Here is an 11,241-nt window from a genome sequence, read left to right as displayed (position 1 = left end):
AGTCCCTGACCTGTCCCAGGATGGTGGGGGGTGGGGGGGGCGTGGCCTTTCTCTCCTGCAGTGGTCAGTCATTGGATAGGGCTGCCCTTGGAAGGAGCGCGTGACCTTGAGTGAGGCAGTAATCTTCAACCAATATAATCCTCAAAGGAGGTGGACAGCTGAGGCCTATCAGCTGACAACTTTTGTAGCATCTGGCGGAGTCAGCTTTCCATTCCCAAAAGGGGATCCGATGACACATCACAGGGTCCCCGTGCACTGACTCCCTGGGGGTCTCCTTGCCCTGTTGTGCACTCAAGGCTGAGGACCATTAGATTCCTGGGGCCCCTTGTCTCTTTTCATTTACGCAACGGTTTAAAAAATAAATCAACTCGAGTGTGTTGATCAGCTCATTTGTGCAACATCTTTGATATTAGACAGGAAAATGAAGGTATACGTTCTTATTAATTTGTTTGATTAAAAAGAATATGTTAATTCATCCAAAATGCAAAAATTTAAATATATATTTGAAAATATAATAATGCATTTCTAATATTTTTTAAGACTTTTTTTTTTTTTTTAAGTAATCTCTACACCCAACGTGGGGCTCAAACTCACTACCCTGAGATCAAGAGTCACATGCTTTTCTGACTGAGCCAGCCAGGTGCCCCTGATATTATTACTTCTAAATGGGATGCCCCAGGAAAATATTAAGACCCCTGTAACCTTTCAGAGCAAAACTAATACATCCCCAGCCCACCGGGGATTCAGAGACAGGAGTGGTTTTTATGTCAGTGAAGAAAAGAGAAGGTGGCAGCTGTCCGTGCTGTAGCCCTAGCTCCTCCAGCTGCTCACATCTCTCCATTGTCTCTGGACTTTCTCACTTCAGTGTGAGTGGTTAACTCTTAAGGAGCTGGGGTACTAATCTCAATGAACCAGTGGCCGCCTCCTGCATGTTCAGGGGAATGATCAGAGTGGTCTTGGAAACATTCCTGTGTGTTCCCCCTCCCCCCCCCCCCCCCCCAATGACAATTAAAATAAACTTGAGAAGATATTGGCTCATGTACCTGAAAAGCCCAGAAGGTTTCAGGAGTGGCTGAATCCAGGGGTTCAAAATGTCATCAGATCCCAGCCTCTCTCTGTCTCTTGGCTTTGACTTATCTCTGTTGGCTCCATATTCTCAGACAGGCTTTTCTGGGGGTAGCAGCTTCAGATTTTTTAGGTTCATGCTCAGCTGGAAAGAATAAGCCTCCTTTCTAGGAGCTTGGGCCAAAGTCCCAAGGTTTGATTAGCTTGAACAGCCCTAATGCGTGTGTCTGCTTGAGTCAATTACTGTGGCCAGGAGAAGGAGGTATGCTGATTGTCATGTGCTGTTCCTATGGACTCAGGGATCGACACCCCCCTGGCTCCCACCTTGAATGTACGGACTGAGCCAATTAAAGTTAAAGCTATAGCCTGAAGAAGAGTGTGGCAGACACACAGGGTGGCTGTGGCTGCTCAGGTGGGGTTGGAAGTCAGTGTCTTCCTTCCTTCCTCTGGTGTGCCTCCCTACATCACAGGTGAGTAAGAGCTAACAATGACACTTCCCAGACTCTCTTGCAGCTAGGATTTCTGCTGTGAGTTGATTCTGCCTAGTGAATGCTTGTCTAGGAATCTTGAGCCTCTGAAATGAGATGGAGCCAAGATCCTGCAGGCAAATTTGGTTGGGATGTGTTTGGTTTTTCTGTAACAGCCAGAGCAGAGATCTCAGCGCCTAGTCTCCGGTCTTGTGGGTGTCAAGAGGCAGCATGGGCCATCCGTGGAGCTGGTGTGGACCACAGCAGACGTGGCATAGTCAAGGAGCCGGAAGCAGTGCTGGCGGCTTCCTGATCATGGCCGTGGCAGTGTGGTTCTGGAGCCTGCTGCTTTCCGAGCACAGACGAGGCAGCAGGGTGACTGTGGGATTCTTTCCTGAACACTCAACCCAGAATCTGGTTCTTCAGGCTTCACAACAATTTTGTTGGCCAATCAATACTCTGGAACAAATTCTTCTGATTCATTTAGCAAGAATTAACTCCACTCTCAGCACCCAAACTCTCTCGCCAACCCTACAGATGTCTCCTCTCTGCTGCTGCCTTGCAACCCCACCCCCTACTTTTTTCTTGCTGGCGGTGCTCGCTCCCACTAATGATGCTGAAAACCTGTCTCAGCCCCTTTGCAGCTTGTTCTGTGTTGAGTGTGAGGAGGGGAGCATTCCCGGACAAGTTTTCTGCCCTTAATGACAGAAATGCCCGTGGAGACATTTAAGAAATATCTTCCCTCCTGCTTTTGGATGTGGTTGGGGGAGAACGTGCTGTGAGGTGTTGAAGCAGCCCTTTTGCCACCCTGTGGCAATCAGACCGAGGACAGAAGCCAACTAATGTGCCACTAAATTAACAAATCTTGAAGCTGTAAGTCATATGAGAATTTTCTATTGTTTAAGCCACTTTCAGCTGGGTTGTGTGGTTATCTGCAGCTGGTAGTGGAGACAGAGAGAGGGAGGGAGGGAGGGAGGGAGGGAAAATGAACAGAGAGGCAGTGGAGGAGGACAAATTCTAATTCTGCTAATGTCCCTTGCAGAATTAACTGTGCCTTTGGGTGTAGGCAGGAAGCCACGGTTTTCATTTTTGGGAGAGACAGACACTCATCTTTTGGCTTGTTTAGTGCGAGGTCCATCGAGCCTGACAGAGGGGAGTGGCGGCCACTCCTCGGCTGGTTGGCGTGCATGGTCCTCCGCCCACTCCCCATTCTCATTTACGGTTTATAAAGTAGTGTAGCGCGTGTATCTGCTCCCCCGAGCCTTCTGACGCCTATTTTTATGGGATCTTTACAAAAATTCGTCCAGGCGGCAGGGCAAGTAGTATTCGTCCTGCATTTCTAATGACAAAACTGGGGCAGGGACTCGAATCATCCGGCCAGCCTCATGTAGCTGATTAAGGGCGGCATAGATTTCCTGACCCCTGCTCTAGTTTGATTTCTACCGCACCACATTGCTGCCTCTAAATTTTGGCGGAATGATTTGCGGGCAAACAAAATTCAGTGCCCAGCTGGCAAACAGCCTGCAGATTCACCCTGTTTGCTCCCGAAGGGCAAAGGGCCTGAAGGGTCTCCCTGGGACCACATCATGCTTCCAGGCTTTTGTGCTCAGTAGGGGCTGGCGACCTCTTGCAAAACTGTCGGCAGTTTGGCTCATTTGTTAGCCAGGAAGAGAAACCTTGAGCTCACTCAAGTAGGCTCAGTTGGGGGTGAGTTTGGTATCGCCCCACACAGAGCAATGAGGAAAATTGCACAGAGATGCAAGACAAGAGCCCCCCGGGGCCAGAACTCACAGAGAAGGGGTTGGAGGGTGGTCTGGATCCTGTCTGGCTCAGCAGACCTGTGGTGGGCCTCAGTGACACGTATTCCAGGCTCTTCCTCCGTGTGACTCAGTTGCCCTGTGTGTCTGCTTTTCTGTCCCGCCATTGGCTTCCTCGTTGTTTCTCTCCTGGGTCACTCCTTCTTGACTCTGGCCACTCACAACCTCTTTGGCCTCCTCTAAACCGCTAGGAGAAGGGGACATTCAACAGAGCAGGGGTGAAGACAGCACTAGGTGGAAAATGAAACTCTTAGGGCAATACCCAACTGAGCGAGGCCGCCTCGCCCACCGCTGACGTTGCCGGGAGCGATGGAGCGGCCCAGCCATCTGTTCACACAGGGCCTTGGGTCCTGGGTCACTGGCCAGGCACAGCCTCCTCATGCCAGTGAACAATGGTGGGGGGGGGGGGGGTGGAAAGCGGGCGGGATCAGAGGGTCTGAACACCCAGGGTGCTGGGCCCAGCCCTTTGTCAGAGGGCAGTTTCTATTGGCAGGGCTGAGGCTGGGTAGGAACCATGAAACTTGTCTAGCATAATCCCCTTTGGGGGCTCTAATTTCAATGATCCCCTCAACAGTGGAATCCCCTGGGCAGTTGTCCCTTGGCCAGACTCAAGAATGAGCTTTGAGGATGGATTTTGTTTCTCAGACCACTGCCCTGCATTACAGCTGAGTGAGACACAAGCTTCCCCACTTGGGCCTTGCTTCATTCTCTGTTATGTCCCCTGGACTGACCTAAGTGAGGGCCTGGCCCACGGGACAGGCCAAATCGTTTGGGAATTTTATGGATGACCTCACTGCGGTTCTAACTTCATTTGTCTGAAGGGAGACAAATCAAAAGGAGGGCTTACTAACTCTCCTTCTAAATCACGTCCAGCCTTTTTTTAGCCCCAGACAGCTCCGCGTTCAGCATTTTCTTCCTGGTCCCCAAACCACTCCATTCTTGGGCTTAGCTTTGCATGATGGGTCAGTGTGGTTGACTATAAAGATGGCAGGGGACACTCTCTTCCCTTCCAGGGTTGGTCCCACAAAGTCAAAGAGCCTACAGACAAACTGTGAACCCAAATGAGCGTGAAACCCAATAGGGTTTGGGCCCTAGATGGAATTAGACTTTTTTTAGATGAACTATTTTAATAGTATCCCCACCTGCTTTGCATTCATAGTTTTTATGCTTCTCTTAAAATTTCATTTGTCAATATTCTGTTTCATTTAATTCTAAACTGCCTCTCAAGGTGTGATGTAAGCACCTGGCCTCTGAGGGACTGGGGGACCACCTCCTGATGGACGGGCCAGCTCTCTTGCTGCCTTATGTTAGAGACCAGCTTAACTTGCTTATCAGCTTTGCTAAACTTCCTGTTTATATCTTGGTACTTGACGCTAAGTCCAGAAGTAAAACTAAGGTGGGGATGTTGGTACTCAATATATGCTTTTGGAATAAATAAATGACTAAGAAAATAGAGGAATAGATGAAGCCCTCTGTGGCACCTTGTCTCTCCTTTCTGGACCCCCCTCCCCATCCTTTTATTGGTGGCCTCCACCCTTGGAGGCCACTGTCCTCACAGCACCACCAGCTGACTCCAGGCTCTCCCTTTTGGCACACGATCCAGGCCTGTCCTCCAGGATTCTGTTTTCAAATGGGATTCTGGGAGAATAGAATGGTTAACCCAAAGGAAAGAATCCTCTAAGGGTAGACTTCCAGATATCGGCAAACTGGTCAGCAGACAATGTTAGTTGGGAATGAGGTGCAAGTGGGGGACAGTCAGGAAACTTTTCTGGAATCCCAGCTCTGTAAGTCTGGCCGTGGATATCTGAAATCCAAATCCCATCTAGCGGAAGCAATGATACTTGTTCTTATCCGACCCTTTCTCTGGATGACCTAAGCAAAAGGAACAATATATTTGCAGAGAGCTGTCCCTCATGAGAGTGAGTGGAAGAACGAGAAGATACCAAGTCATTGGATTCCAGTTTAGATTACAGGACATGTCTGCAAAATTTTAAAACATATGTTCTAAGATGTATATGCTTACACGAAGGTTATCCTACACCGGGAAGAGGTCATTAGTTTCTGTGCTTTCTGTAGCTTTGTTTTTTAACAAAAACCAACCCAGGGGCACCTGAGTGGCTCAGTCAGTGAAGCGTCCAACTCTTGGTTGCCGCTCAGGTCACGAACTCATGGTTCGTGGGATCAAGCCCCCTGTCAGGCTCTGTGCTGACAACATGGAGCCCTGCTTGGAATTCTCTCTCTCTGCCCCTCCCTGCTCACATGCGTGCTCGTGTTCGTGGTCTCTTTCTCGCTCTCTCAAAATAAGTAAATAAACATTAAAAAAAAAAAAACCCAACTTGCACGGAAATTGTCTTCAAGTCACCCCGGGGGATGCATAAGAAGAGTATTCTCTTAAATCTTCATTAAAAAAAATTAAAAAAGGATGGGATTCCTCAGCATCATGAGTCTCAGGCATTACTCTTTGCAATAAAGAACTTTTAAAATAGCTTTATTGGGATGTAACTGACATACAATAAACTGCACATATTTAAGTGTACATTGTGATGAGTTTTGAGGTATATATTCATGAAACCATCACCACAGTCAACATGTGAATACATCCATCACCCCCAAAAGTTCCCTTGTGTCCCTTTGTATTTCATCTCTCCTGCCCTATGGCCCCATCTACCCTGTCCCAGGCAACCGCTGGTCTTTGGTAGCAAATAAGCTTCCTTTTTAAAAAAATTTTTTTTATTAAGTTTATTTATTTTTGACAGAGACAGAGTGCAAGCATGAGCTGGGGAGGGACAGAGAGAGAGGGAGACACAGAATCCGAAGCAGGCTCCAGGCTCCAAGCTGTCAGCACAGAGCCTGACGCGGGGCTCAAACTCACGAACCATGAGATCATGACCTGGGCCGAAGTCAGACACTTAACCGACTGAGCCATCCAGGCGCCCCACAAATAAGCTTCTTTTCTAAAAATTAGATTTTCCCTAAAAGGCTGAGAATTTTCCAGCTCTGGGGATACGGTCACGAAGGGAGGTCCTCGAAAGAAGTCCAAGGCAGTTCTCAGCAGGTGCAGCACTGTGGGAATAATGTGTAGCCTCCAAGGAAGGTAATATTCGTTTGGATCTGTAAATCCTGATATGGCTTTTGAAGGGTTAACCACATGTATTTATATTTTATGTTGCATTTTGTGATATTCTGTGGTTGGAATTGACTCACCCGAATTAACCGTCCAGTTCTACAATTACACATTAAAGCCATTATCTGTGAAAGTAACAGTCCTTGTTTCTATGACAATGGTGTCATTTGAGAAATTCCAAACATCCTTCAGGACATAGTTTTTCTTTCCCACCTCTGTCTTCTATGAGAGAATCACTCCCTTTTCCCTTAAACTTGTTTCTCATGCCCCGTTATCGCATCTGTCACCAGTTTGTGTCCATCCTGTCCTTGACATGGCGGCAGTTCCATCCCACTCTTTCCGTGTCTTCTGTCAGCCTCTTAGGGGACCATCTGTCTTTCTTGCCTGCATTACTCTGGACCTGTGGGCCCCTTCAGCCTCTTCACTGATTCTCCTGCTCCCAGTCTCTCCTTCCTTTTCATCCTCTGTGTACCAAAGGATCTTCATAAAAGGCATATCTGATCAAATCATTCTTCTGCTTCAAATATTTAAATTTGCGACTTTATAGTGTGGCCCCATCTACCTGTCCAGAGCCTTCCCACTCACTCCACTACTTTCCCCAACTCAGCCTGCTTTTTGGGGGCTGCAACCAGGAAAGATTTTTGATGGTGTTCCAGAGAGCACAGTGGCATCCACATTTACTCCCAATTCTGTCCTCATTTCCTGAGACTCACCTTCCAGTCATACCAATTTGGGAGCCCTGGAATGTAGCATCCACTCTCCTGCCCCTGTACCTTTACACAAGCCTGTTACTTCCTCTGCTTGAAACTCTCCCTTCCTCCTATTCTGGAAGATTTTTCATGCTTTCTTTCCTCTGCAGTGCTCTTACTACCATCATAGCCCTGACCATTGTGGATAGTGATTTTTTGATTGGTCACTACTCCTGAGGGGCTTAGGGACCATCTATATCTTTCATTACAGAATCTCTGCATTTGGCATTTACGCTTGTGAATGGAATGAATCAATGCAACTTGTCTTATCCCTAAATCGACAACGAATAACTTTTAGGACTGTGTCACTGGTGAGGAGGATTTAACAAGTCAGATACTGGGGACACCTGGGTGGCTTAGTCAGTTAAGTGTTCGACATCGGCTCAGGTCATAATCTTGTGATCCATCAGTTCAAGCCTCCCACATCGGGCTCCGTGCTGATAGCTCAGAGCCTGTAGCCAGCTTTGGATTCTGTGTGGCCCTCTCTCTCTGCCCCTCCCCTGCTCATGCTCTGTCTGTCTCTCTCTCTCTCTCTCAAAAATAAACATTAAAAAAAAATTAAAAACAAAAATCCAAGTCAGACATTGGTACTTGATGGAAAGTATTTGTAAGTCTGATACTTAAAATGCTGTTCCCTTACTGTTTTTTTTTTCTTTGCCAGCACCTCCCTTCTGACCTGCCTCACTCTCTTACTTCCTTCAGGTCTCTGTATCTTGATTAGCAAGACCTTTCCGGACCAGTGCCTATGGAATAGTAATGATCCACCCCCAGCAATCCCTATTTTCCTACATCTTGCTTTCTCCCTTCTGCCTTCATACCTAACACTGTCTGACACACCACTTACTGGAGTATTTGTTTATTGTTTGTCTATTTGTCACCATTGGAATATAAACTTTGTGGGAGCAAGAATTTTTCCATTTTGTTCCCTACTGCATCCCTGGTGACTGGTCTAGTGCCTGCCACAAAGTAGGTGCTGGTAGATATGCACGGAGAGATATGTGCACAGAGAACGGCACGTGTTCATATGCAGGGACAGTGGCCAACTGGGGTCATAGGGTGGTTTAGAGAGTTTCAAGAATGCAAACAGCCTCTTTCAGGCTCAAGCAATATAAAAAATATACTATAAAAAAAAAAGTTCTCATCCTGTGTCTGGAATACTAATCGTGCCTGTGAAGAAACAAGATCAGAGCAAACAAAGAAAAATGAACTCTAATAAATTGGAGAAAGAGAGAGGCTCGGCCACCCCAGCCTTTTGATGCTACAGCAGATCTTTGGTATTTGCTCTAAATTCTGTAAATCAACTGCACTGACCTATGAGAAGAGACAATGGCAACAACAAACTGAGAGACGGGGTTTTATATTAAGAAGGAACCCCAAGGGTTATGGACGATTTCACTGAGATTCAGCTCAAACTCACAGGAGCTTTGAGCTGGTGATTCGTGGGCCCGGGTCTGGTCTTCACCCTCTCCCGTCTGCAGGGCCCAGGGCAAGTGGTTCCCTCCTTCTGGGCCACCAGCAGGGGAATGAGGGGGCTGGTGAAAACCAATTTCCAAGGGCTCATCCACCTACAAAGTTCTGTGATTCTGCGTCTTGACAGGGTTTTCAACCTGTCCTCATTAATGCAGAGATTCAAAGATTCAATTAACCAGGACAGTAAATTCCCTGAGCATTCTGCTTAATTGGATTTTTATTAAAATAGCCCCCAATTTTGTTTATTGCATTAAAAAAAAAAAACCAAAGTATTTTTTTCGTTATTTTACATCTGTGGGGAATGTAAAAGCATTTAACTGTGACAGCGAGAAGTTTGGCTAGAACTTATTCCGTAAAGCAGAATTTCCAAATATTTTTGACAGTGACCCATGGTTAAAAAAATAAACCTTCCACATCACACACACACACAGACAGAGTAATAAAAATTTTGCAAAACAAGGCTTCATCTTCCTGTGTGATGCAGTGTGGCATTTTCTATTCTATTCAGAAAATGTTAGTTGATACACTAATTGATTTCATTATTCCCATGAAAAGTTTAGACTCAAAGTTCTATAGGCTTCTACCTGTCTCTTGAAGAGTTGGGTGTCTAGGTAATAAAGTGTCCAAGATGTCCCAGGACTGTCATTTTGACAGCTGTCCTCTACACTAATGCTGAGGGAACTCTATAGCCACTTGACTGACTTTACATTTTAATTTACACCATTGAAACTGTCTTTGGCATTTCCTGAGAGGTGATCCAAGGAAGTAGAGAGAAAAGAGCAGGAAGAGGCATAAGAGTTTCTGACTCCTAGCCTGGGTTCTGTTACTACCTGGCTGTGTGACCTTGGATAATTCACTGAACCTCTCTGAACCTTAGCTAACTTCAATCACGAGAGTGCCTGCCCTATCTACCCCACAGGCTGCTTATGAGAATTGAAAGCCACAAAACACTTTGAAAAGTAGAAAGCATGATATAAGTAGGATGCATTATTAATAATACCCTTTTTGATCTTAAGTGAGAATTGTAAGTGTTTCTGAAACAGATGAAAAATTAAGTGAAGCTGGAGTTTTCGGGGAAAGATTTGAGGAGAAAAAAGGGGTCCCATTACCCTTCCTGAGGTTTATTTCCCTCATGATGCCAATTTCTCTATGTCCCTGTTCCATCTTTGGTTCCTTTCCTCTCTCCCTCCCCCCTCCTCCCTCCATCCTTTCTTGTCTTCAGATTGTGAAAGGTGTCTTCATGTCTTCGAAAGTTAATTCCTCCTTTCCTGACTAAAGCAAATCAAGAAGGGCATCTGCATTCGGGCTGGTGTGTGTCTGGGAGTAAGGACACGAGTGTGGGGTCACTGGTGGCACACGGGCCCTCCGGGCCTTCCTTCTGTGGGCAAGGTCCTTTACTTCTGTGCTCAGGTAGAAGGGCACAGATTTCCAATAGATGCTGCCTATGGTCTTCGTCCTGTTATGACCAGAACTTTTATGATCAGAGAGGATCGGCTCATGAAGGACATCAAAGCTTTTGCTAACTGAACCAACTAAAATGGTCCACAGTGATTCATTCCTACCTTTCCAATGAGTAACAAAAGAGGAGGCAGATGAATCAGAATTTCAGATATATTTTATATCCCCACAAGTGACACGTATTCCATGATGTAAAAGTCTGGTGTGACAGAACATAGAGATGCTCCAGGTCTTAGAGAGGTCCCCAGGTGAACGATCAGTATCACGTATCCTAAAGAGACATGCTAAGGCTTACTAAAAGATATCTTCAAAAACCCTAGCCTATCATCCTTTTTCAGCCCACATTCAAGAAAAGGAGAAAGTGACAGAGAAATGGATGAAAACAGTTGGCCCAGTGGGCAGGGTGCTATGTGCTTCTCCTCCCCTCCCGTGTGACTCAAGCCAAGTGATGGGAGTTTGAAAAACATTAACATGGAAGACGGTGCAACCGTAAGGGGAAATTGACATCTCCCATTGTCCCTCTCCTGCAGCTCAGTTGAGATGTGGCCACGTGCTGCTACTGGAGAGACCTTGAGAAAGTTCTTGGGGGCAGCTTACAATTCCTGCATATGGCAGACACCAGTGGAAGGGGAGATCTGGCTTGAGTTGCCCTGAAAGTTTTGGCCCAAGAAGATGACCTATAAGAAGAAGGTGGCCCCAGCAGAAGAGGATTCTATCAGTGTGACTTTGGAGGAATGAGGAGGAACTAGAGAGCAAACCCACAAAAGCACTTTCTTTGAGGAAGACCCAGTGTTTGGGCACTGACCACACAGAGCTCACCAAGGGCAGATTACAACGGCACCAGCTGAATAAGACCTTTTGGCCCACTTACTGTTTCTCCCACCACAAGCTCTCTCACCACTACCCAGGATAAGCCTGGGCATCCTTACCTTGGATATATGGTCAGGGGGAAGCAGAGGGAGAGACAAGTGCAGAAAGAATGCAGAGCGACCATTGAATTACTTCTATCTCTTGTCTGCAGTTGGAGGTTCGGGATGGAGCTGGAGATGGGATGTACTTAAAATTTTTTTTTTAACGTTTATTTATTATTG

Source organism: Herpailurus yagouaroundi, unplaced genomic scaffold (assembly GCF_014898765.1).
Source record: "Herpailurus yagouaroundi ecotype Mexico unplaced genomic scaffold, PumYag 188, whole genome shotgun sequence".
Lineage (NCBI taxonomy): Eukaryota > Metazoa > Chordata > Mammalia > Carnivora > Felidae > Herpailurus > Herpailurus yagouaroundi.
Note: the sequence above shows the minus strand (reverse complement) of the source record.